Consider the following 26,337-nt stretch of genomic DNA (forward strand, 5'->3'; position numbering starts at 1 on the left):
GTGATACTCTTTTCGCGATCCTTGACATAATGAGATTGATGAAGTTCGAAATCTTGCCCCAGTTTCTGTCCATAGAGGGGAATGAATATTTTATTATAATGTGACTGAACTCATAGGGCTACCTACGTATCTCTTCTTAAATAGGAATTATGTCAAGAATAGTTCATGTTACATAAAAAGAAAGTTCAAATACAATTTGAAATATAATATCTCTTGACGGTAACTGAATTGATAGGTTCTGGCCATCTCTCTCCATCTATTTCTGCTAGTAAGAGTGTTCCCCCTGTCAATAATCGATGAACCACGTAAGGACCTTGCCATTTAAGTGAGAATTTTCCTTTTGCTTCATCCTGATATGGAAAGATCCGCTTCAACACCATTGCCCTGGTATGAATTGCCTCGGTCTAACCTTCTCGCTAAAAGCCCTTGCCATTAGAAGCATTTTGTAAAATAGTCTAAACTACCAAGATGAATCTGTGTTTGTTAGAAGCATTGGGTTCGATCAGTCCGAAGCCATCCATGCCCCAGACGGAGAAAGGATAGGGTGAACTTGTTGCATTGAGTTCATTGGGTGGTACTCGTGTTGTATCAACATGCACTTGACATTGGTGACACTTTTGTACATATTTGATGCAGTCAGAGTCCATAGTTATCCAAAAATATCTGTCCTTAATATCTTCTTGGCTAGAACAAACCCATTCATGTGAGGACCGCAGGTTCTGGCATGTATCTCTTCGAGCAACCTAGATGCTTCCTTGGCATAAACATAAATTAGTAGACCCAAGTCGGGAGTCCTTCTATACAGAATTCCTCCGCTCTACAAGAATTGGTTGGCTAATCTTCGGTGTGCAGTTCTGGGTATAAGTGGCATTTTCCGGGTATTCTCCTTTCTCCAAATACTTCCTGATATCTTGAAACCACGGATTCCGATCGAACTCATCTTCGACGTAAGCATAATAAGCAGGCTACATACAGATTTCTATTAGGATGGGATCAATATAGTTCTTGTCTGGATGTTGTATCATGGAAGACAAGGTGGCCAGTGCATCCGCGAACTCGTTTTGGATTCTAGGAACATATTTGAACTCTATCTTTGAGAACCTTTTGATTAGGTCTTGCACACAATGTAAGTATGGCTATAACTTGGTGTTTTTGGTGACCCATTCTTCGAGTACCTGATGTATTAGCAAATCTGAATCTCTGATTACTAGAAATTCCTGAATATTCATTTCGATGGCCAATCTGAGTCCCAAAATGAAAGCCTCGTATTCTACAATATTGTTAGTGCATGGGAACTTGATCTTGGCGGATACCGGATAATGTTGATTAATTTCTGATACTAAGACAACTCCAATGCCTACTCCTTTGAAGTTTTTGGCTCCGTCAAAGAACATCCTCCAACTATCATACACTTCGACAATGTCTTCCCCTACGAACGACACTTCCTCATCGGGAAAATATGTCTTTAATGGTTTGTATTCTCTACCCACATGATTTTCTGACAGGTGATTATCCAATGCTTGCCCTTTGACTACCTTCTGAGTCACATAGACAATGTCGAATTCACTTAGCAATATTTGCCACTTTTTTAGCTTGCCCATAGGCATAGGCTTCTGAAAGATGTACTTTAGCAGATCCATTTTTGATATGAGGTATGTGGTGTACACGCAGAAATAATGCCTCAATTTTTAGGCTATCAATGTCAGGTCGCAACATGTATGTTTCAACAATGAGTGCCGAGTTTCGTAAGACATGAACTGCTTAATAATATAATATATTGCTTATTTTTTCCTTCCGTTCTCCTCATGTTTCCCTAAGATGCAACCAAAGGCTCCATCCAACACGGATAAGTATAGTAGTAAAGGTCTCCCGCATTTAGGTGGGACCAACACAGGTGGTTTGGACAGATACTCCTAAATTTTATTGAAAGCTTTTTGACACTTTTCAGTCCAACTCGTTGCATCATCCTACCTCAACATCTTAAAGATTGGCTCACATATTATCGTCGACTATGCTATGAAGTGGCTGATGTAGTTGAGACGACCCAAGAAACTCATCACGTCCTTCTTTTTCTTTGGTGGTGGTAGACCCTGAATGACTTTGATCTTTGATGGGTCTAACTTCATGCTACGCCGACTGACAATGAAACCTAGCAACTTCCCGGCAGGGACTCCAAAAGCACATTTTGAAGGATTTAACTTTAGATTGTATTTTTGTAGTCGGTCAAAAATCTTTCTTAGGTCTGCTATGTGATCCGAGCTCTTCTTAGACTTGATCATGACATCATCCAAGTACACCTCTATTTTCATGTGTATCATATCGTGGAAGAGAGTAGTCATGGCTCTCGTGTAGGTTGCCCCGACGTTCTTCAAACCGAACAACATATCTTGTAGCATTATATTCCCCACGATGTGATGAAAGTTGTCTTTTCTGCATCCTCTTCGCCTATGCAGATTTGGTGGTACGCAGCGAAGCAATCAACAAAGGATTGGAGTTCACACTTAACACAATTATCAATCAATATATGTATGTTGGGCAGCGGAAAATCATCCTTAGGACTTGCTCTGTTCAGATCTCGATAGTCAACGCACACCCTGACTTTTCCATCCTTCTTTGGTATCAGCACAATGTTGGCTAGCCAAGTTGGGTACTCGACTACCCGAAGGACCTTGGCTTTGATTTGCTTTGTAACTTCCTATTTTATCTTCAAACTCATGTCTTGCTTAGATTTTCTAAGTTTCTACTTTACCAGTGGACACATAGGGTTGGTAGGTAGCTTGCGGGCCACTATGGATGTGCTCAACCCCATCATATCATCATAGGACCATACAAAAATGTCCTAATATTCCTTTAGATATATGATATACTCTTCCTTCTTTGATGGTGATAGATGAATGCTAATGCGAGTTTCTTTGATTGTTTCAGAATCCCCTAAGTTAACTGCCCCAGTCTCTTCTAAATTGAGTTTGGTTTGTTCTCAAAATCCTCTACTTCCCTGACAATTTCCTCAATTATTACGTCATTTTCCCAATCTTCTGGATTACTCTCATTATGTTGTTTGTCTCATTACATGTCATAGTTGTAGATTCAACATGATAGGTAATAATTATGCTGAAAAGAATGTAGAAAGATAATAATATAAATAAATGAAAAGCAATGATGCATTAATTAAAACTTAAAATTGTCAGACAAATACAACTCGATATCTTGAGTAATTATTTTAAAACAAAATACTTAAATGTCTTAAATGCTAGAAAAACAATTTAAAAGAAATCATGCTAATTCTGCCAAGGTTACCAAGGTGTCGGTGAGCCCGGGATGGTGTAGTAGTCCAGTTCCTGAGAACAACTCCATCTCCCACTGTCTGGATGGTAAGGTCGTCTTCGTCCTCCTCCTCCTCCAAGATCGCACTCTAGTCCATACCTTCCTCGTCAGAAACATGTCCATCAAACCAGCTAAGACCTCGTCCTCTTTAGAACCCGAAATCACATTAGCATGGGAAAATGACTGGTGTAGCGGTGGTATGGGTTGAGGCAACGGATAGTAGAAGTCATGCCATGGTGGCAACCAATCATTATATTCCTGCACAATATATTCATATACGAGACCAAAGGTCATGCCATGCGTTCGTGGTCGTATTGGTTATGCGATTCCTTGAAGCTTAGGACCAAGAAGCTTGCCTGGTTCATAACCTAACCATATTAGCATGCTTAACACCTTGTTGCTCCACCATCATCCTTTCTTGACTGTATTCAGCCGATCAATGTTGTAGAATGTTTCTCCTCCCAATTTCCTTTTATTGTCAATTGCTGGCACGGTCTGGTTGGTATAGATAGGATTACTTCCATCCCCATGTATGACTACCTCCTGATGGATCCATTCGAACTTCACAGCTTGATGCTGAGTATAAGAAACTTCCCCAACCGCGTGTATCCATGGTCATCCCAACAACAAGTTATAGGTAGCGAGAATATCCAACACTTGGAATTTGACATCAAACCAATTGGGGCCCATCTTCAGATCCAGGTTAATCTCTCCAATAGTAGCTTTTTGATATCCATCAAACGCTTTCACGTTCATGCTTCCCATTCGTATTTCCTGTATGCCCATACCCAATCTTTTCAAAGTGGTCCAAGGGCATATGTTCAAACTTGAACCCTCATCAATCAAGACCTTAGCGATGAACTTATCTTTATATTGTACAGTGATGTGCAATGATTTGTCATGACTTAGCCTTCTGGCAATAGTTGATCTTCATGGAAAGTTATCTTGTGACTGTCCAGTACATGTCCCGCCATGTTTGCCATCTCTCCACTAGTGATTCTAGTAGATATGTAAGCTTTACTCAACACCTTCATCAAAGCGTTCTTGTATGTATCTAAGTTTTGTAACAAATTAAGCCTCTTATCCTAAAAACCATCCATGAATTCAACTTGAAAATAATTTTACAACAAGACAACAGTGATGCAACAACAAACAACATACCACTCTTTCAAAACTCACTAGGTCTAGTCTGTACGATCGAGTTACAACTTGTACAAGCATAGATAATGGAAGGAGGAGCATAAATTTACCTTGGACTGAGTATAACCCACGAAACCTAGCCTTTGTTCATCCAAAATCAGTCCCCCAACGCAAGTACAAGAAGGAGAAAGAGAAACTAGCAAGCTGTCCGGGCTTTATGGCACTAGAATCACATCATAATACCCGAAATAACCTAGGGTTTGTGTAGAAGTTTTAGGGAAGAGTTGCAGGGGTTTAATATGTTTTTATTGTTTTGAAAGATGGCTGAAATAAGTAAGTTTATAATCCCTTAAAAGTCCCCTCTTGGGTGACTTTGGATCTTATAATTGAGGCCTCTACTTTTGGCAAGTAGGTGACGCACCTACTTGTCACATACCAGTCTGTGTAGTCTCGTGTAAGCATGAATATATCTCTACGCCAATGCTGTATCAATTAAAGGTTTACTCCATTGGAAACTAGACTCATAGGCGTTAATTTTGTAGATATATCATCCCTTAATTCTAAGTATATTGGGAGAAACGCTCAGTTACATTTGACCTAATGTTCAGCATATTTATGAATGGAACTTGTGATGACCTTTTCCAGCTTTTGTTCCACAACTCGCTTGACTTAAAAACATAACACACGACTAACATATGACTAAAATAACTCATAACATAATCTCCTTATAATTTTAAGCACCCTATTCTCACTCCAAAAGTAAATGTTATAACATTTACAACTTGCCCACTTTCGATGAAACTTATTTTCTTCAATTTGTTTTGCTTCTAAACATTCCAACCCTCTTAGTACATGGTTTTCATGATCTTAAATATTTGTAACCTCCATGTAATATGATTAGATTACTTTATGTACTTTCAAAGATGATCTCATTTCTGAGCTTACATCAATTGACTTAAGACGCATTCTTACGTACGAAAATATAGGGTGTAGAATCATCCCCCCCCCCTTTGGAACATTTGTCCTCGAATGTTGGCCGATGCTCTTATCAGTCTCATAACCCATAGCTATTACGAATATTTTAATAATGTCCTTTCTATCTAGGCAACTGTTATGTGAATAAATCCGAAGGTTAGGTCATTCCCTCCTTTAGGCCTCTTTCTCACACCACAACTTGTTGTCAGAGTTCTTCCAATCTCATAACTGTTGCGACCTTTTATCATTCAGCCTTTACGACTTTGTCCTTGTATGTGTGCCTATGTGACTCTTCTGCCTTTTTTCCTCCAGATTTTAGCCAATCTCTAGGCCTTACTTTGGGAACATATACTGAACTATGACAAGTTGTTCCTCCTGGTATATATCGGTGTACTGAAGTTCTTCGCTCACTTTGTTGAACATACGATTGTTGCTATATCTTGTTTCGTAGCCTTGTATATCTATCATTATGGATTTACTACATCTAGGTAGGTTATACTATACTATAATACTTCGCTTTATTATTACCGAGGTTTTCTACCCAACTCCAGGTTACTCTCTCGCTGCTTATCCTATATGTATAAATCTAAGTCTTTTAGTTCTTCCTCATTACTGTTCATCTTAAGAATGATGGCCCAATCGCATCTCATACTTTGAAACTTTTTTTCCGCATATTGTTGATTCACCATAATGTTTATCTATAATCTACCACTAATAACTTGAAACCTCTAACGTAAAAGCGACTCAAAGCTCAACCACGGCGTTGCCTTTCAAACAAGCCTCCGAACCAACCAAATCTAGAAAGTTATCAACCAAATGATTCAAAATAAGTCTTAGTAACTGCCCACGAATGGAAAAGGTTCAATTTAGGTCATTATTGAAAAATTCAACAAAAGTCAACTCCCAGGTTAAACTTCCCAAAAATCTAACTTCCGCCATTTCAAGTCTAATTCAACTACGGACCTCCAAATCACAATTCGAATGCACTCCTAAATCAAAAATCACCCAACGGAGCTAAAGGAACCGACGAAACTCCATTCCGAGGTCAAATGCTAAAAAGTCAAATTTGGTCAACTCTTCCAACTTAGAGCTTAAATCTTGAAGTTCATTCATCCAAATTGATTTCGAATAACTCTAAAACCAGCACGAACGATTCACACAAGTCATAATACATCATGCGGAGATAATCAAGCCCTCAAACTATCGAGCAAAGTGCAAATGATCAAACGACCAGTCGGGTCGTTACATCCTCCACCACTTAAACATACATTCGTCCTCGAACGTGCCAAGAGTCATTCCAAAGCTAACAAATTACGATGTAGCTGTACTATGCACATAACCCCGGGTGATCCCAAGTCACCTCGCTCTATATAAGACTGTCAACACAACTAGAGATCCTTACTTTAGCTTTGGTCCTTAAACCTTAGAACCCAAATCTCCAACAGACGGAAATCATTATAAGGCCCGAATCTCGCATCTACACATTGTATAAGTCTGAACAAGTTGTATTAAGTCATAAACACAACCCAAGATGTAATCACATGATATACCTCCATCACTATGGCTGCCCAAAAACAAATCCGGTGCCTCTAGCAAACCTCATATCGATTAGAACCTCATTCAAAATCTTCATACACTGCCGATGATGAAAGAAACACGCATAATCTCTTAACCACTCATCCGATCAATAAGCCAAGAAACTCACTCGTCCGACCAGGGCCATTGCCCATATCCTCAGCAAAATATAGTATCATTCTTCCAAACCTTCCTTATCCCAATACAATAGTGCAAATCTTAGGTCTAGAAACCTTATCTTAGCCAATACAAGCAGCCCAACCGACAAATCTCAACAAAATCATATGGAGCCCCACACAACGCAGTTTTGTACACCAAACAAGTAATAATTCATACATGACAGATAATAGTAAGAAAGTTACATAAGAAGGCTAATAAAAAAGTTAAGTAGGCAGGGAAATTTTAGCATTTTTCCTATAAACTATTTTCAACAAGGTGAAAGCAAAAATTCACGAAGTAAGCATAAGGAGTTACGCTTCATCACAGTATCATTGTGGCATGTAACCTGATCCCATCATATGAATCCACATAGGGTACCCATTGAGCCATAATACTCGGTATCACTAATCACATATGCGTCAACATCAAGCATAATAGAGTGCAAAAATATAACTGTGGAAAGATTATTAGGAATAAACAATACTAAGAAAGGCAAGCACAACTATGGTGCAATAAGAAAATTTAACATCACGAAGGCCATCTCGCCCATAATTCCATGAGGTCTACACTGAATTACATTATGCGTGCGAAGAATCATGTAACCCTCACAACCCGTCATAGCATAGACCTAGGTGCGAATAGCATCGACTAAACCCGATGATATACCTGTGGTAACAGCTGCGCAAGAGTAAGCAATTCCGATCCAATACATAATACACATCCTCATTAGGCTCACAAATAATCCCTAAACCAGATTCCGATCATTCCCGAACATGAAAAAAACCTTCCAAAATCCCATAGCAACCTTTCCATAACACATACCATCAATCACCCAATCCTCCAAATTCCTTCACAAGTCGCAATCAAGGAATAGTCTTCCAACGAGAACATCCAGTCCCTGAACCTCTTGTATACAAGAATTTCCATACCCGCTATCAACACCAATACTCAAATAGCTGATGCGTCATTCATACTCCATCATCTTACGAAAAAATACCCACAAGTCAAAACATAATGTACCTACCAACAGGCGAACTCTCCCCTGACGAAAATAAATAGTGCCAACATAATCTTAAACACTCGAAATCATCCGTGTCATCAAGAGCTCATATCCTTTCCTCCAAAACTAAATCGCAACCTTGTACATGAAACTTTTCAACCCCACACGGTGCATCGCCTCTAACATGCTAACTCGTGACACTACTAAAATTACAAAATCAACTTTGAACTATGAGCAAACTGAACATCTCATCAACCGTGAACCTTTTATTTAACTCCATCCAGGAGAACATCACCTCACACAATATAGCTTCTGTACCTATAGCGAACACCAACTACGGCTATGGTCATAACCATGATGAATCCTTCGGAACTCATTAACACATAACCGAGTCCTTAGAACCGATTGCCTCTAACTTAACCGAGTCACATAGGCTGCCAACCCAAAAATAGCTTGATCTGATATCCTCGCTCTGAAGGAGCCTTCTAAGAATACGAAGTCATTTCTTGCATCTCTCCAATATTGCCATGTATATTCATTCTTTGACATAGAACTACCGTAGATATGATCATCATTCGCTACCAATCTCAACCCTACCCGTACAAAAATCTAGAAGTCCTTGAATACTCCATAAGACCTGGAACTCGTCAGAACCTTATCGATAACCACTTACCTTACTCTGATCTTCAATATACAGCTATTACGCATCAAGAAACTCGTGCTTCACCAACACATGACTATTCGAAGAAACAACCAAGTAAATCCCCCGGTCCAAAAATTGATACGGCGCATGATACTACAATTCGATCATCGTTAGCAGACTCTCTCACTTAATCCGAAGCCATAGAACACCTCATCGGTAATCCAAAGTACCTTATCTTCATAGCATGCCACAATCTTGCATGGATATTTAGCTGAATACTTCAAAAACTCATGCAATACTGATCATGGAACACTGCGAAGACTCTGCCAAGCACTTACCCATCCATGCAATAGTCATCACACAGAAGATGGCCCATCGACTATACTTAAATTGACACCTTACCATGAACCCACCTTAACCACAATAGCCAGACCACCAGTCAGTCTTCTGAAATTTGTGCTTACCAATCAGATATAAGAACCAGCCTTGTACCATAACTGAATGACTGGAAGATTTAACACTACATCTACTCCTAAGACTAGATAGCACATCGCGATGATACTCAGGCATCCATAGCCCTTCGTCATCTATCTGCAGCATCGCAGATTGCTGGCACATGGGGAATACCAAGTGTGCAACATCGTAAACGAATGAATAGGAAGAATCAAAGTTGTAGGTTTCCAGCTGAAACAAGGCCGCACGATAAGGAAAGAAGAAAGGGAAATTTTCTTAAATGTCCTATAGCCTTGTTCCTTTGGATATTTAAATGTCCTTAAATATCCAAAGGACTCTACTAGACACTTGTTTGTGACTCGCAGAACCTATGAACATTGTGCTCCGATACCAACTTGTCACGACCCAAAAACCATCAGTCGTGATGGAACCTAACTTAACCCTCTAGGTAATCCAACTAACAGTCAATTCAATCAAAATGAATTTTATAGAAAAACAGTGAAGAATTATCTGAACATTTATATATTAACCCAAGGACTGTTAATACGAATCATAAGCTTCTAAGACTTGGAATTTACAAAACTGGTACAAATAATTACACAATATGTCTGAAAATTACATAAACAGATTAGCAAAATCTAAAGCTACCAAGGACAAGTAACAACTATATCCGGAATGCACAAACATCTTCTGAGTCAGCTCCCGACATCACCAGCAGCTCCACTCTAACAATCTGCACGCAAGGTGCAAAAGTGTAGCATGAGTACAACCGACCCCGTGTACGGAGTAAGTATCTTGTCTAACCTCGTCGAAGTAGTGACAAGGATTTTTAGCTTAAAAAATTCTTACTGTTATAACCTGTACATTAGCCTAACAGTATAGACAGTTCAAGAACATGATAAGAGTACCATAAAAAGCTATGCGAGGCAGTAAACAAATTCAAGGAGAAATCACAATAGTACATTCGTAATCTTTCCTGGTGTGAGTAGTATATCCAAGATATCAAGTCAAATGCATGGTAATAGCCTTCCTACTTTCATCTCTTCCTCACCATATATATATGTGTGTGTGTGTGTGTGTGTGTGTCAAATCAACTAGCATGACAACACCCTTCATGCGTTTATCTCATCCATACCAAATACGCATACAACAATACCAACCAGGTAGAATAAATTTCTAACAATAACGTCCACCAAGTAGAGACTACCCAGAAAGTAACAAATAAGAAGTCATAGGCATATAAGAAAATAGAAATAGACGAGATAGAGGGCACAAAAGTAATGACAACAAGTATTGTAGAAAAACATAAATTTTACTAACTAACATGGTAGAAGGTTTAGATGTAAATATAACTAAAAAGAAGGAAAAACATGATCTTTTTAAGCTAACAAGTAGAGGCATGAATGACTAACATGGTAGAAAGCTTGTACTAAAATGTAACAAAATAGTTACGACATGGATATAGATATAACAACAGGAAGTAGGCATGGTATTTGCAAGTTAAGCAGGTAAAAGGCATGGGCAACAACAAAACAATTGAGGTAGAGATCATAGGTTGAACAATAACGAAAAGTCATATAAGAACCACAATGATGACAATAACAGCTCAAGGTAAAGTCATAAACATATATACAAGGTAAAGATATCATAATAATATGCATGTCCCTCGTCCTCACCTGCACAGAAACACCCTTCTTGCCATGAACTCGTGATAACATAAAAGCATGATAATTTAAATGAAATGGCACGACATCACCCTTCGTGCTTTTACTCTAAAATTATATGGCACGACATCACCCTTCATGCTTTTACTCTCAAATGATATGGCACGGCATCACTCTTCATGTTTTTACTCTCAAATGATATGGCACAACATCACCCTTCGGGCTTTACACTCTCCCTCACATGATAACGTATATATAATGGCACAGTATCACCCTTCGTGCTTTACAATCTTCCTTACCAAGCATATCTATGTCAATGACAAACAAAGCACGAATCATAAATAACGTCAAGGAGAGTGTTTAAATGAATATTCCAAATGAAACCCAAATCACAACTTTCAAATCAACAATAGTTCAATAAACCCTCGAAAACCATTCTAGTTAAGTATTTCAACAAATCTCAAGAATGGTCTGCAACACGAGCATAAAATCTAGTATCTCAAGAATATCAGACGTAGTAATGTATCAATGATTTAGCATAATGGTGACCAAATTAGACATATCAATGTTTCTCAGAATTCCGTCAAATTTTTAATCAAGTCATAATAAACTAAATTTCTGGTTTCTAACATTAAATTCTATATTTTTAATATCTAGGAGTCAAGTACGACATGAAGCAAGAAGGTCATATAGTTCTACAAGGCACAATTTATAACACAATCTACCCTCGAGCATGATTAACCCTGGCACATGCATATATTTGCTTGTCACCTCATATATGTATCACCCCGTATGTGGCAAACAATGTCAAATAGCAGGAAAAATTCCCTCAACAAAGTTAGGCAAGACACTTACCTCGCTCCAAAATCGACTCAAAGCGCAACCACGGCTTTTCCTTTCAAACAAGCCTCTGAATCAACCAAATCAAGCAATTTATCAACCAAATGATTCAAAATAAGCCTTGGGAACTACCCACGAATGAAAAAGGTTCAATTTAGGTTATTATTGAAAAAGTCAACAAAAGTCAACTCCCAAGCTCGCTTGGTCCGAACCTGAGATTCGAACCAAAACCTGATTACCCATTCATCCCCGAGCCCAGTTATGTAATTTGTGTCAAAATTCGACCTCAATTTGCGACCTAAATTGCAATTTTACAAAAATCCCTAATTCTACCCAAATCTCCAATTTCTACAACAAAAATCCTAGATTTTAGGTTGAAATATTTTGAAATGTAGTGGAAGATAGAAAGAAAATAGGTTAGAATCACTTACCAATGAATTGGGGAAGAAGAGCTCTTGGGAAAATCACCTTTAGGGTTTCTAGGTTTGAAAATTTGAGAGAATGAACTAAAATCCCGGTTTTCAGTTATTTGTCCAGTCGCAGATGTCACATTTGCAACATGGGGTTCATAAATGCAAACCCTGCAAATGCAAAGAAACAGGTGCAATTGCGAAGTCTTCCCATTTCTGCTGTTACCACAATTGTGATGAATAGTTCACAATTGCGAACAATGGATCCTCCGCAAATGCGACCAAAATGATCGCAAATGCAAAGAAGCTCTCCCCATGTGCACTTCGCAAATACGAACATTGGGTTTGAAAATGTAAACCCAACAGGCTTGGCAACATTTCTCAAATGTGAACTCAAACCTCGCAATTGCGAGATCTAAGGCATGCACCATAAACAGATGTACCAGTTATTTTTCCTATGTCCAGAACCACTCCAAAGTCTAATTGATACCTACCTAAGCTCTCGGGGCTTCAAACCAAACATGAAAACAAGTACAAAAGCACGACACAAACTCACTCACACGATCTAAACATCAAAATAACCTCTAAAGCATGAATTGGACACCAAAATGCATGAAGATCAAAATAAACTTCAAGAACTTCTAGAATCGCAACCAAGTATCCGAACCATATCAAATCAAATCCAAATGGTGCCAAATTTTTCAAGAAAGTTTCATATGACAAAAATAACCTACTCGAGGCTTCAAATCATGTATAACAATCTCGAAACAATGAATTGCACCTCAAGTCAAAATCAATAAACTTTGAAACTTCAACTTCTAAAACCAATGCCGAAACTTTTCAAATCACGTCTAATTGATCTCAAATTTTTCACACAAGTCACATCTAACATTACGGGCTGACTCCAATTTTTGGAATCGGAATCCGACCTCAATATCAAAAATTCCACTCCTGGTCAAAACTTCCCCAAAATCCAACTTCTTCTATTTCAAGTCTAATTCAACTACGGACCTTCAAATCATAATCTGAACGCGCTCCTAAGTCTAAAATCACCCAATGGATCTAACGGAACCAACAAAACTCCATTTCGAGGTCTAATGCCAAAAAGTCAAATTTGGTCAACTCTTCCAACTTTGAGCTTAAATCTTGAAGTTCATTCTTCCAAATCGATTTCCGAATAACATGAAAATCATCACCGAAGATTCACACAAGTCATAATACATCATACGAAGATAATCGAGCCCTCAAACTACCGATCAAAGTGCAAATTCTCAAAATGACCAGTCGGGTCGTTACAATTTCCTTCTAATCTATTTGGTGCCTGAAAGACCTTCTCCATGTTTTTCCCTTTTAGCTCCATCAATCACATTTCCAAGGTCACGCATGTCGAGCAACAAGTATGTCATTGCCAGCTTTCCTCCCTCGTCATAGCCCATACCTTGACATTCCCAAAGCCTCTTCCTCATCTTTCCTTCCAACTCCATTAACCCTTGCTCTAACTGCTCCAACCTTTTTGTCGACTTGTTCGCGATCTTCTTCCATTATTTTATTGCCTCAATATCTACCTTGTGCTGTTCGAGATGCTTGGCCTCAAATTCAAACACTCTATTGCGTAGCCTCTTGAACTTTACCTTAGGCTCGGCCACCTCATCTATGATCCTTTCTTTCGGATTAACTCCCGGTTTGATATCCCCGGTTATGTCGTCCTCTAGCCATGAAAGGTAGTAATACATATGCCTGGCATGGTACCTGTCTGGCTCTATAGTCTCTCCATCTACAATTATCTTTTGGTTCCATATGTGCTGAGCCTCAAACTTGAATGGAATGACGCTCCCTTTGAAGTCTGCCTTGTGCTGAATCATATTGGAAACCCGAGGTATGACTTGATTCCTCCTAGCTTGCCTCATTACCCTTATAGGAGCGTAAGGGTAGATGACTCCTAACCTAATCAACACCAAATAAGTCCCCCCTTTTGACCTAATTATACGCTCTTTGCTGGGAAACCACTCGAACATCCAATGCACTTGTTCGTCAGTCGATTACTGAAAAAGCATATCCACCCTTCAACATTATCAAGCTTTGCCAACCTATCCGGTGCGAATTTCATCTTCTTTGGATGATGACTGGCGATATAGTCATTCAAAGGTCTGCAGAAGAGCTCCTGACGATAGTCTCCCCACTGAAAATGCTCTAGCAACAAAACATGCAGTTAGAAGATTAGAATTCTCCAAGTGTCCAAACCTACGTTTCCATTGACCTAAAACATGATACATCTCAGCTAGTATCATAGGAACAATAGTGTATTCTGTCCCTCGATCCCTCTCACACGGTCCTAGCGACCATGTCCAAACGAGTTTGAATTTTCCCTCCTTGCATCAAGAAAATTAGCAAACCCAGAAAGTAGACTATGAAGAGATAAAATCGATGATGGACCCATCCCAAAGATGTGATAGCCAACTACTTATGATGCAAACGGCATGATTTTCTATGTCCATACCGCTCATAGAGATACTCAAAAGGAATGTAGGATTTCTTCAAGAAACCCAACTCGTCATTCTTCTTGAACCCTATTATTTTTAGAAACCCACGTGGGGTACTCTTTTCACTCACCAATAAACCCGAATTATCCCATGGAAGTTGTGCTAAACCCTCAATTTCTTCTAAAAGGGAGTCAACACTTTATTGCCGAATCAGAAGACAACCGTCTTTTCATCCCACAACATGGCGGCTGCCTTAATTAATTTTGTGTTTCGCCGAATGTTCAACAATGATGGTAATTTACCCAATACTTTTCTTATGTGGTTTCTGTCACACGACACGAGGTCATTCCACCAATCAATCAGCAGAGGTGGGATATTCTGGACCATACCAAACCTGAAAATTTCGTGCCTCATTTTCTTTTATTAAGTAAAAGGTTAGCCCTTTCCCTCTCCAGATTTGATTATTTAGACAAGGTCAACATGTTGGCACATTTTCTCCAAGTAATTCACATAGCATGATTGAGTCCTTTGGGATTGTGGAAATTCCTTTAGACTTCGGACAATGCTTATCTAAACGGATTAATTCATCATTGATGTTTTAATCCATACTAGGTTTTAACATGATGCATGTACATTTTAAATTAGAATCGGGTTTCTATAAGGGTCTAGATTAATACTCTCAAATAGACGACTTGAGAGGGAAAGGCATGGGACTATCGATTGTACCGTTGATTGACTAGTCTACCTCTAATAAGCCTTTCCGGTTTAAAAATGATATTTAGGAAAGTACCGACGCTCCTTAAGCACTACTATGTTGATAATAGGCATGAGTGAAATATGATTTTGAAAGCATACTTGTGCGGAAGTAATAACATGTAGCTAAGTAATTTGCATGACGAAAGTACATAGTATTAAACAATGCAATAAAATAAATAAGAGAGAAAGGGAAAAAGTTAGCATAGTGCACAAAATCAAAAACACAATTAGATTGAAGCAAATAAAGGAGACGGGGAATGAAGGTTCATGATGTAGCAATTTTGAGCAAATAAGGGGGTGGGAAGAGAGATGTACATGAATGAAGTCAAATAATTCAATAATCCACACAAGAAAAATTCTTTATAGTAAGAGCCTAAGTCATTACCTAGCAGGGCTGCCATGCTGTCATGCCCCATTTTCTCGCAAAAACGGGTTTTGACATGTGACAACTCCTTTAAATAGGTACTAAAAGAGAAGAGTCATTACTTAACGAGTTTTAAGGTGTGTTAAGACACCTATTTGCAAAGAGAGCGATAGAACCCAAACTCAGTATGTTAGAGTTCCCAAGGGCTTTAGATGAACCTTGAGCAATGCTCGCACTGAGAAGGTCAGTTAATCGAATTTCGGTTGCCTTGTCTTTCAGCCGGCCATGAGACAAAAGTTTCAGAATAAGATGATTGAGTAAGTGGGGGAATAATAATAATTTTTCTGTCCCTTTTAGGGAATTGTGGGAGGGCTTTATATAGTACCAGTAACAGATGAACAAATAAGGAAATAATCAAAACCATGCAAACCCAGTCTGAATCGGATTTAGGGCAAATTTCTCACAAGCCCTACTCATGAGGAAATCAATTGAGACATTTCTGGGTGCATAAAGCCAAGATTGTATCCAAATCCATAGAATCGAAGTCGTATCTACCCGATTCAATAGAATCATCCTTGCCATAGATAGACTTGTAACGAAAGTTACCATAACTGAGCAAGAATAACAAATAAGGCAAGTGAGATCCACGTATGAACGCGTATAAGGAAAGGGCAAAGGAAAATCTTTCATGTCGGCTATGGTTTAGTCTTTGATAGAGAAGGAAACATGTAAGGGCAGTTGTGAAGGGGAAAATTGGTTAGGGTTTGGGGTTATGGGGATATAAGGAGAAAGGGGTGGTTTATTATGGGCCGCTAATTATTTGAGATCAATGAACAAGATTATTAGTGGAAGCGAATTGGGTAAAAGTCGGGTCTCGATCGGGTTTGACACAAAGGGGTCATCTGTTTTGTGTTGGGAGATTTGGCCAAGGATTTTGAAGGGTTTGGGCCAGTAACTTCGTGTGGTTTGGTTCAATATTAGGCTGGTTTATAAAACAAGTAAAATTAAAGAAAAATAAATTAGTAAAATAGCTAAATAAAAATAAAGATATTGTTTATGCAAATTAGTATTTTTAAAATATGAATGAAGATTGTAAAAATAAAAAAAATATTATTTTTACCCCAAAAAAACAATAAATGTAATTAATTATATAGTATAGGCTATTATTGCAAATATTGTAAATACTAATAAAAAATAAAAATATAATTATATAAATGGAGTAAAATATTATAAAATGTGCATATGAATATAAATGGCTAAATTAAATCACTCAAAATAATTAGGGGGATAAGTAGTAAATATTGAATAATTAAAGATGCAAAAAAATCAATTTTAAAAGCTTAAACAATTATAGAAATCACTTATATGACCGTTGTAGATTGGGTAATAATGTAAAATGAAATATTGAAAGTATATGAAATACTTTATAAAATATGAGAGAAAAATTGGGTATCAACACCAGTCAACAGTAATCTATGTACCAATTTTCAAGTTGTTGAAGAAAGATATTACGAAGTGGACAGAAGAATGTCAGAAAGCTTTCGATAGAACAATGAGTATTTGTCGAGTCCACCAGTGTTAGTTCCTCCCGAATCGGGGAAGCCGCTATTACTATACTTGTCCATCTTGTATAATGCATTTGGATGCATGTTGGGACAACACGATAAGACTAGAAAGAAGGAGCAAACTATCTATTACCTGAGCAAGAAATTTATACCATATAAAGCGAGATACACCTTATTAGAACGGACATGCTGCGCTTTGACCTGGATCACTCAGAAATTAAGGCATTACCTATGATTTATCAATAAGGGACAGAGATATGATATGCAAATAATAGTTCTGACTGAGCAAAAAAGTGAAAATTAAGAAAATAATTTAATATGTAACAGTCACGACCCGGATTTCCCACCCTCGGGAGTCGTGATGGCGCCTACTAATGAAAGATAGGCAAGCCAATCCTTAACTGCTTACATCGTTAACAATTACTCCTTTTAACAATTATCGGCGATAGCATGAACGCAACGGAATTAAATAAATATGCGGAAGACTTAAATTTAAAGAAAATTGAACAACAATGCGAGAATCAACATATGCCTCCACCCAAGAACTGGTGTCACATTACTCACGAACTTCTAAGAGTGCTAAATACAACCATTTGAAAGAAAATATAAATTGTTTGTCTCGAATATATGAGATAACAGACGAAAATAAAAGATAGAGGAGACACCGGGCCTGCGAACGCCTGCAAGGCTACCTCAGTGTCTTACTGGACTGAAGGCTGGCTCCCGCGCTACTGCTGCTGTCCAAAACCTGGATCTGTGCAAAAGAGCACAAAGCGTAGTATTGGCAGAACCTGCCCCATGTGCTGGTAAGTGTCTGGCCTAACCCCGGCGAGGTAGTGACGAGGCTAGGACCAGACTCCAGATAAACCTGTACAGTTATATAATATATGGCGTAAAAGTATACAAGTAATAAGCATTTAAAGCTGGGGAAGGGGAACATGCTTCGGGGATAGCAGTTAGAAGAAATAACAGGGAATAATAAGGAAGCTAGCACTATAACTTCCATCACAAATGAAGAAAATAAAGGCAACTTTCACTTACAGTTTCCTTTTGTTGCAGGCGTGCAACCCGATCCCATTTCTCATATCTCGTGGTAGGCGTACAACCCGCTCCCATTTCATTCTATCTCATGGTAGGCGTACCACCCGCTCCCATTTCATTATATCTCGTGGTAGGCGTACCACCCGCTCCTATTTTATAATATCTTGTGGTAGGCGTACCACCCGCTCCCATTTCATAATATCTTGTGGTAGGCGTACCACCCGCTCCCATTTCATAATATCTTGTGGTAGGTGTATCACCCGCTCCCATTTCATAATATCTTGTGGTAGGTGTATCACCCGCTCCTATTTCATAATATCTTGTGGTAGGCGTACCACCCGCTCCCATTTCAATTCACCACACAATCACAAGAAATCCCGGCAAGGGAACATAAGTAATATAATAACTTTCTAGCAAGGGAACAAGGATATCGAGATAGTCATCCCGGCAAGGTAGACTCAGCAATAACCAATCACACTTTGCTAGTACTCAGTTCAATTAATGGAAATACTTAATCATATATGATAATTAAATTAAGTATACAAGGTGTCATTCAAAAACACAACGACTTTCAAGTTAAGGCCCACGGTCATGCTTGACACCAACGTATAGATACTTGTCACCATGCCTACACATCGTACTCAACAAGAAGCAAGTAGCAATTATGACCCAACTCCTAATCCCTCAAGCTAGGGTTAAACCAAACACTTAACTCGATGCCTTTAACACCACTCAAGTTTCAATTATAGCTTTACCTCTTGATTCCACCACCAATCCGCTCGAATCTAGTCATAAGTTACTTAATCACATTAATAAATGCTAAATGAATCAACCCCACTACATGAAAATGAGTTTTCCAAAGTTTTACCCAAAAGTCAAAAATGACCCCCGGACCAACGTGGTCGAAACCCGAGGTTCGGACCAAAACACGATTACCCATTCCCCCACAAATTCAAATATATGGTTTGTTTTGAAATCGGACCTCAAATTGAGGTCCAAATCCCCAATTTTTGAAAAATCTAGGTTCTACCCAAATCACCCAATTTCCCCATGAAAATCTTTGATTTGAAGTTGAAATCATGTTAAAAGATGTTAAGAAGTGAAGAAAATAAGTTAGATATCACTTACCAATCGTTTTGGAGAAGAAAAGTTGTTTGGAAAATCGCCTCTTATGTTTTGAGGTTTTGGAAAGTGTAAAATAACTGAAATTCACGTGTATTTATACCCCTCCGAAGTCCCCACCGCGGACCGCGCAAGAAGGACCGCGCCGCACAGGCTTCCTGTAGGCCTGCGGATCTATGCCCCGCGCGGACCGCGGCCGCGCAGCACCCACCACGGACCGCGCAAACGAGACTGCGGCTGCACGCGTTTACTCGCGGGCCGCGCCAAAGGGTTCAGAGGCTTGCAATATTTTTCTGAACCTGCAACATCTAATCTTTCTAAGCCTAAGGCATCCCTGAACCTACTAGAAACTCATCGAGCCCTCGAAACTCTAAACCAAGCATGCACACTACCTCAAAACACCCTACGAACATATTCGTGTGATCACATCACCAATATAACGTCATGAACATCGAATTGAACCTCAAGATCCATGAAATTCCTCAGATTTCCTTTTAAACATCAATTTTCCAATTAGGGTCTGGATCACGTCAAACGACGTCCATTTTTTTTTACCACACTTTACAGGAGTGATTCAAAACATATATAAGACTTGTACCGGGCGCTGGAACCAAAATACGGGCCCGATACCATTACTTTCACAACAGTTTTCATTTCACTTTTCTTTAAACATTTTCAGAAAACAATTTCACTTAAAAATTCATAACTCGGGCATGGGACCTCGGAGTTCGATTTCGGGCCTACGCCCACATCCCATATTTTCCTGCAGACCCTCCGGGACCGTCAAATCATGGGTCCGGGTCCGTTTACCCAAAATGTTGACTGGAGTCAAACTTATTCATTTCGAGGTAAAAGCTTAGAAATTTTCACAATATTTCACGTTTAAACTTTTCGGCTACGCGCCTAGACTGCGCACACAAATCGAGGCGACTCTAAATGAGGTTTCCAAGGCCTCGGAGACAGATTTTAATTAGAAACAGGTGATGACCCTTAGGGTCGTCACATTCTCCACCTCTAAAACAACCGTTCATCCTCGAACGGACAGAAGAAGGAAGTACCTGAGTCGGGGAAAAGATAAGGATAACGGTCACGCATATCGGACTCGAACTCCCAGGTCGATGCATCAGGAGGCTGACCTCTCCACCGAACACGAACCGAAGGAAAACTCTTCGACCTTAGCTGGCGAACTTGTCGGTCTAGAATAGCCACCGGCTCCTCCTCAAATGACAAATCCTTGTCCAACTGGACAGTGCTGAAATCTAACACGTGGGATGGATCGCCGTGATATTTCCGAAGCATGGACACATGAAACACTGGATGCACGGCTGATAAGTTAGGCGGCAATGCAAGTCTATAAGCCACCTCTCCCACTTGATCAAGGATCTCAAATGGACCAATGAACCTAGGGCTACCTTGCCCTTCTTCCCGAATCTCATCACGCCCTTCGTAGGTGACACTCAGGGAGCAATACCCGCTCACCAGCCATAAAAGCCACATCTCGAACCTTATGATCTGCATAGCTCTTTTGCCTGGACTGAGCTGTACGAAGCCTATCCTGAATGATCCTGACCTTGTCCAAGGCCTCCTGAACAAAATCTATACCCAACAACCAAGCCTCTCCCGGCTCAAACCATCCAATCGGAGATCGACACCGCCTACCATATAAAGCCTCATAAGGAGCCATCTGGATACTCGACCGGTAGCTGTTGTTGTAGGTAAACTCTGCTAAAGGCAAGAACTGATCCCACGAACCACCAAAGTCAATAACACAAGCTCGGAGCATATCCTCAATATCTTAATAGTCCGCTCGGACTGTCCATCCTTCTGAGGATGAAATGCTGTACTGAACTCAACCTGGGTGCCTAACCCTCGCTGAACTGCTCTCCAGAAATGCGAGGTGAACTGCGTACCTCAGTCCGAAAGGATAGATAACGGCACACCATGAAGAAGAACAACCTCCCGAATATAGATCTCAGCTAACCTCTCGGACAAATAGGAGACTGCCACAGGAATGAAATGTGTTGACTTGGTCAGCCTATCAACAATGACCCAAACTGCATCAAACTTCTTCCGGGTCAACGGAAGTCCAGTAACGAAGTCCATAGTGATTCTCTCCCACTTCCACTCGGGAAGCTCAATCCTCTGAAATAAACCACCAGGCCTCTGATGCTCATACTTAACCTGCTGACAATTCAAACACCGAGCCACATAGGCAACGATATCCTTCTTCATTCTACGCCACCAATAATGCTGCCGCAAATCCTGATACATCTTCGCGGCGCCCGGATGGATAGAGTACCGAGAACTATGGGCCTCTTCTAAAATCAACTCTCGAAACCCATCCACATTAGGCACACAAACTCGACCCTGCAATCTCAGAACTCCATCATTACCTAAGGTAACCTGCTTGGCACCCCCACACTGCACCGTGTCTCTAAGGACACACAAGTGGGGATCATCAAACTGCCGATCACGGATACGCTCCAATAACGAAGAACGAGCGACCGTTCAAGCTAATACTCGACTGGGCTCAGAAATATCCAACATCATAAATTGATTGGCCAAAACCTGAACATCCAAAGCAAGCAGCCTCTCACTGACTGGAATATAAGCAAGATTGCCCATACTGGCTGAGTTTCTACTCAAAGCATCGCCACCACGTTGGTCTTTCCCGGGTGATATAGGATAGTGATGTCATAATCTTTCAACAACTCCATCCACCTTCTCTGCCTCAAATTCAACTCCTTTTGCTTTAACAAATACTGAAGACTCTTATGATCCGTGAACACCTCACATGCCATGTCATATAGATAGTGCCTTCAAATCTTCAATGTGTGGACAATGGCTGCCAACTCCAAATCATGCACTGGATAGTTCTTCTCATGAACCTTCAACTGCCTCGAAGCATAGGCAATAACCTTGCCATCCTGCATCAACACTGCACCAAGTCCAATGCGAGATGCATCACAATAAATGGTGTAAGGCCCTGAACCTGTGGGCAAAACTAACACCGACGCCATAGTCAGGACTGTCTTCAGACTCTGAAAGCTCGCCTCACACTCGTCCGACCATCTGAACTGGGCACCCTTTTGGGTCAACCTGGTCATCGGGGCTGCAATAGACGGGAACCCTTCCACGAACCGACGATAGTAGCCTGCCAATTCCAAGAAACTCCGAATCTCTGTAGCTGATGCTGGTCTAGGCCAGTTCTTGACTGCCTCAATCTTCATTGGATCAACCTGAATACCCTCTGTTGATACAACATGACCCAGGAATGCCACCGAGCTCAACCAGAACTCACTCTTCGGGAACTTAGCATATAACTGACTATCCTTCAGTCTGAAGAACCACTATGAGGTGTTGCTCGTGCTCCTCCTAGCTGCGGGAATATATCAGGATATCATCAATAAAGACTATCATGAACAAGTCCAAATAAGGCCTGAATACTCGGTTCATCAACTTCATAAACGCTATTGGGGCATTGGTCAACCCGAATGACATAACCAAGAACTCATAATGCCCGTACCGAGTGCAGAAAGCTGTTTTAGGGACGTCGGATGCCCTTATCCTCAATTGATGGTAGCCAGATCTCAAGTCAATCTTTGAAAATACCTTGGCACCCTGAAGATGATCGAACAAATCATCAATCCTTGGCAATGGATACTTATTCTTGATCGTAACCTTGTTCAATTGCCGGTAATCAATGCACATTCTCATCGACCCATCCTTTTTCTTCACAAACAACACCGGCGCACCCTAAGGTGAAACACTGGGTCTAATGAAACCCTTCTCAAGCAAATCCTGCAACTGTTCCTTTAACTCTCTCAAGTTCGACGGGGCTATACGATACGGCGGGATAGAAATGGGCTGGGTGCCCGGAGTCAAATCAATGCAAAAGTTGATATCCCTATCGGGCGGCATACCCAGAAGGTCTGAAGAAAAAACCTCAGGAAACTCCCGAACAATGGGAACATAATCAATAGAAGGGACCTCCACACTAGAATCGCGAACATAAGCCAAATAGGCCAAACACCCCTTCTCGACCATACGCCGAGCCTTCACATAAGAGATAACACTACGGGTAGAATGACCAGGGGTCCCTCTCCACTCTAAACGGGGCAAATCCGGCAGGACTAAGGTCACGGTATTGGCATGACAATCCAAGATAGCATGGTACGGGGATAACCAATACATTCCCAATATAACATCGAAATCGACCATGTCTAAAAGCAACAAATCGACACGGGTCTCAAGACCCCCAAACACTACAATACAAGAATGATGAACTCGATCGACCATAATAGAATCACCCACCGGTGTAGACACATAAACAGGAATACTCAATGAATCACTCGGCATGACCAGGTTTGGGGCAAAACAAGATGACACGTATGAATACGTAGACCCTGGATCAAATAACACTGAAGCATATCTATCCCAAACCAGTATAGTACCTGTAATGACTACATCTGAAGACTCAGCCTCATGCCTAGCTGGAAGTGCATAACATTGGGGCTGGGCCCCGCCACCTTAAACTGCCTCTCTAGGACGGCCTGCTGCCGGTTGGCCTCCACCTCTAGCGGCTTGAGCTCCACCTCTAGGACCTCTACCTCCACCTCTAACGCCCCTTCCCCCGCCTCTAGCTGGCTGGGCAGGCTGTGGGACATCTGGTGGTTGTACCATAGCACGAGAACCCTGATGCAGAGAACTGCTCGAAGCTCAAGGGCAATACTTAGCAATGTGCCTCGTGTTGCCACAAGTAAAACAAGCCCTCGGTTGCTGAGGCTGACGACCCTGGAAACTCTAAAGCGGCGATGCACTGATAGGTGCTGATGGTGCACCGTAAGGCTGTTGATCAGAATAGTGCGTATGAGAACCAAGACCACCTGAAGTACTATGGGAGACCTGAAGAGCTGACTGAAAGGGCCTAGGAGGATGACCTCCACCATATGAATCTTTACCTCCAAACGAGGTACCACTGAATCTGCCTGAATGACGGGGCCTCTTATCCGACCCATGATAACCTCCCAATGACAGAACCATCTCAACTCTGCGGGCCACATTGGCTGCCTCCTGAAATGTAATCTCACTCCCAGCCTTCTTGGCCTTCTGAAGACGAATCGGCTGAATAAGACCATCAATAAACCTCCTTACTCTCTCTCTCTCGGTGGGAAGTATGACAAGAGCATGGCGAGCTAGATCGATGAACCTAGTCTCATACTGAGTGACCGTCATGGAACCCTACTGAAGGCACTCAAACTGCCTCTGATAGGCTTCTCTCTGCGTCACGGGGAGAAACTTCTCCAGAAACAATACTGAAAATTGCTCCCATGTCAAGGATGGCGATCCGACTGGTCTCGCTAAGCAATAATACCTCCACCAAGTCTTGGCGGATCCAGATAAGCGAAATGCAGCAAAATCAACCCCATTGGTCTCAACAATGCCCATGTTCCTGAGAACCTCATGGCGGCTGTATAGGAAATCCGGGGGATCCTCAGAAGGAGCTCCGCTGAAAGTAGTAGTAAAGAGCTTGGTGAATTTGTCCAGTCTCCACAAAGCATCGGCAGACATAGCCGCTCCATTGCCGGTCTGAGCCACTACACCCGGCTGAACTGCCACCACTGGCTGAACTACTAGAACCTGAATCTGGGAAGCTACCTGCTCCGGAGTGCAAGTAGCGGGAGTCTGATCCCCTCCTCCAGCCTGAGAAGTGGCTGGTGCTACTACAAGCAAACCTGCTCGGGTGACACTCTCCACAAGTCCCACCAATTGAACCAGAGCGTCCTGAAGAACTGGGGTAGCGATAAACCCCTTTGGGACCTGAGCTGGGCCCACCGGAACTGTTGGGGCTGGAACCTCCTCCTCAAAATCAACATGAGGCTCTGCCACTGGTGCTGCTGCTCGGCACTGAGCTCGTCCTCTAGTACGGCCTCGGCCTCACCCTCTGCCCCTAATGGAAGCTACTGTAGGGGGCTCAGGCTGTTGAGCGGTAGATGAGGAAGCGCGTGTTCTCGCCATCTGCGAAAACAAAGTAGAAGTTCAATTAGCATTTGAGGAACAAATCCGCACGACAAGAAAGAACAAATGTGAGATTTTCCTAACTATGTAGCCTCAGGGGGATAAATACAGACGTCTCTGTACCCATCCCTTAGACTCTACTGAGCTTGTCTGTAAGTTGTGAGACCTATGTAACCTAGGGCTCTGATACCAACTTGTCACGACTCGGATTTTCCACCCTCGGGAGTCGTGATGGCGCCTACTAATAAGAAATAGGCAAGCCAATCCTTAACTGCTTACATCGTTAACAATTACTCCTTTTAACAATTATCAGCGATAGCATGAACGCAACAGAATTAAATAAATATGCGGAAGACTTAAATTTAAAGAAAACTGAACAATAATGAGAGAATCAACATATGCCTCCACCCAAGAACTGGTGTCATATTACTCACAAACTTCTAAGAGTGCTAAATACAACCGTTTGAAAGAAAATATAAACTGTTTGTCTCGAATATATGAGATAACAGACGGAAATAAAAGATAGAGGAGACGCCGGGCCTGCGAACGCCTGCAAGGCTACCTCAGTGTCTCACTGGACTGAAGGCTGGCTCCCGCGCTACTACTGCTGTCCAAAACCTGGATCTGTGCAAAAGAGCACAAAGTATAGTATCAGCACAACCGGCCTCATGTTCTGGTAAGTGTCTGGCCTAACCCCGGCGAGGTAGTGACAAGGCTAGGACCAGACTCCAGATAAACATGTACAGTTATATAATATATGCAAAAAAGTAAACAAGTAATAAGCCGTTAAAGCTGGGGAAGGGGAACA

Source organism: Nicotiana tabacum, chromosome 6 (assembly GCF_000715075.1).
Source record: "Nicotiana tabacum cultivar K326 chromosome 6, ASM71507v2, whole genome shotgun sequence".
Lineage (NCBI taxonomy): Eukaryota > Viridiplantae > Streptophyta > Magnoliopsida > Solanales > Solanaceae > Nicotiana > Nicotiana tabacum.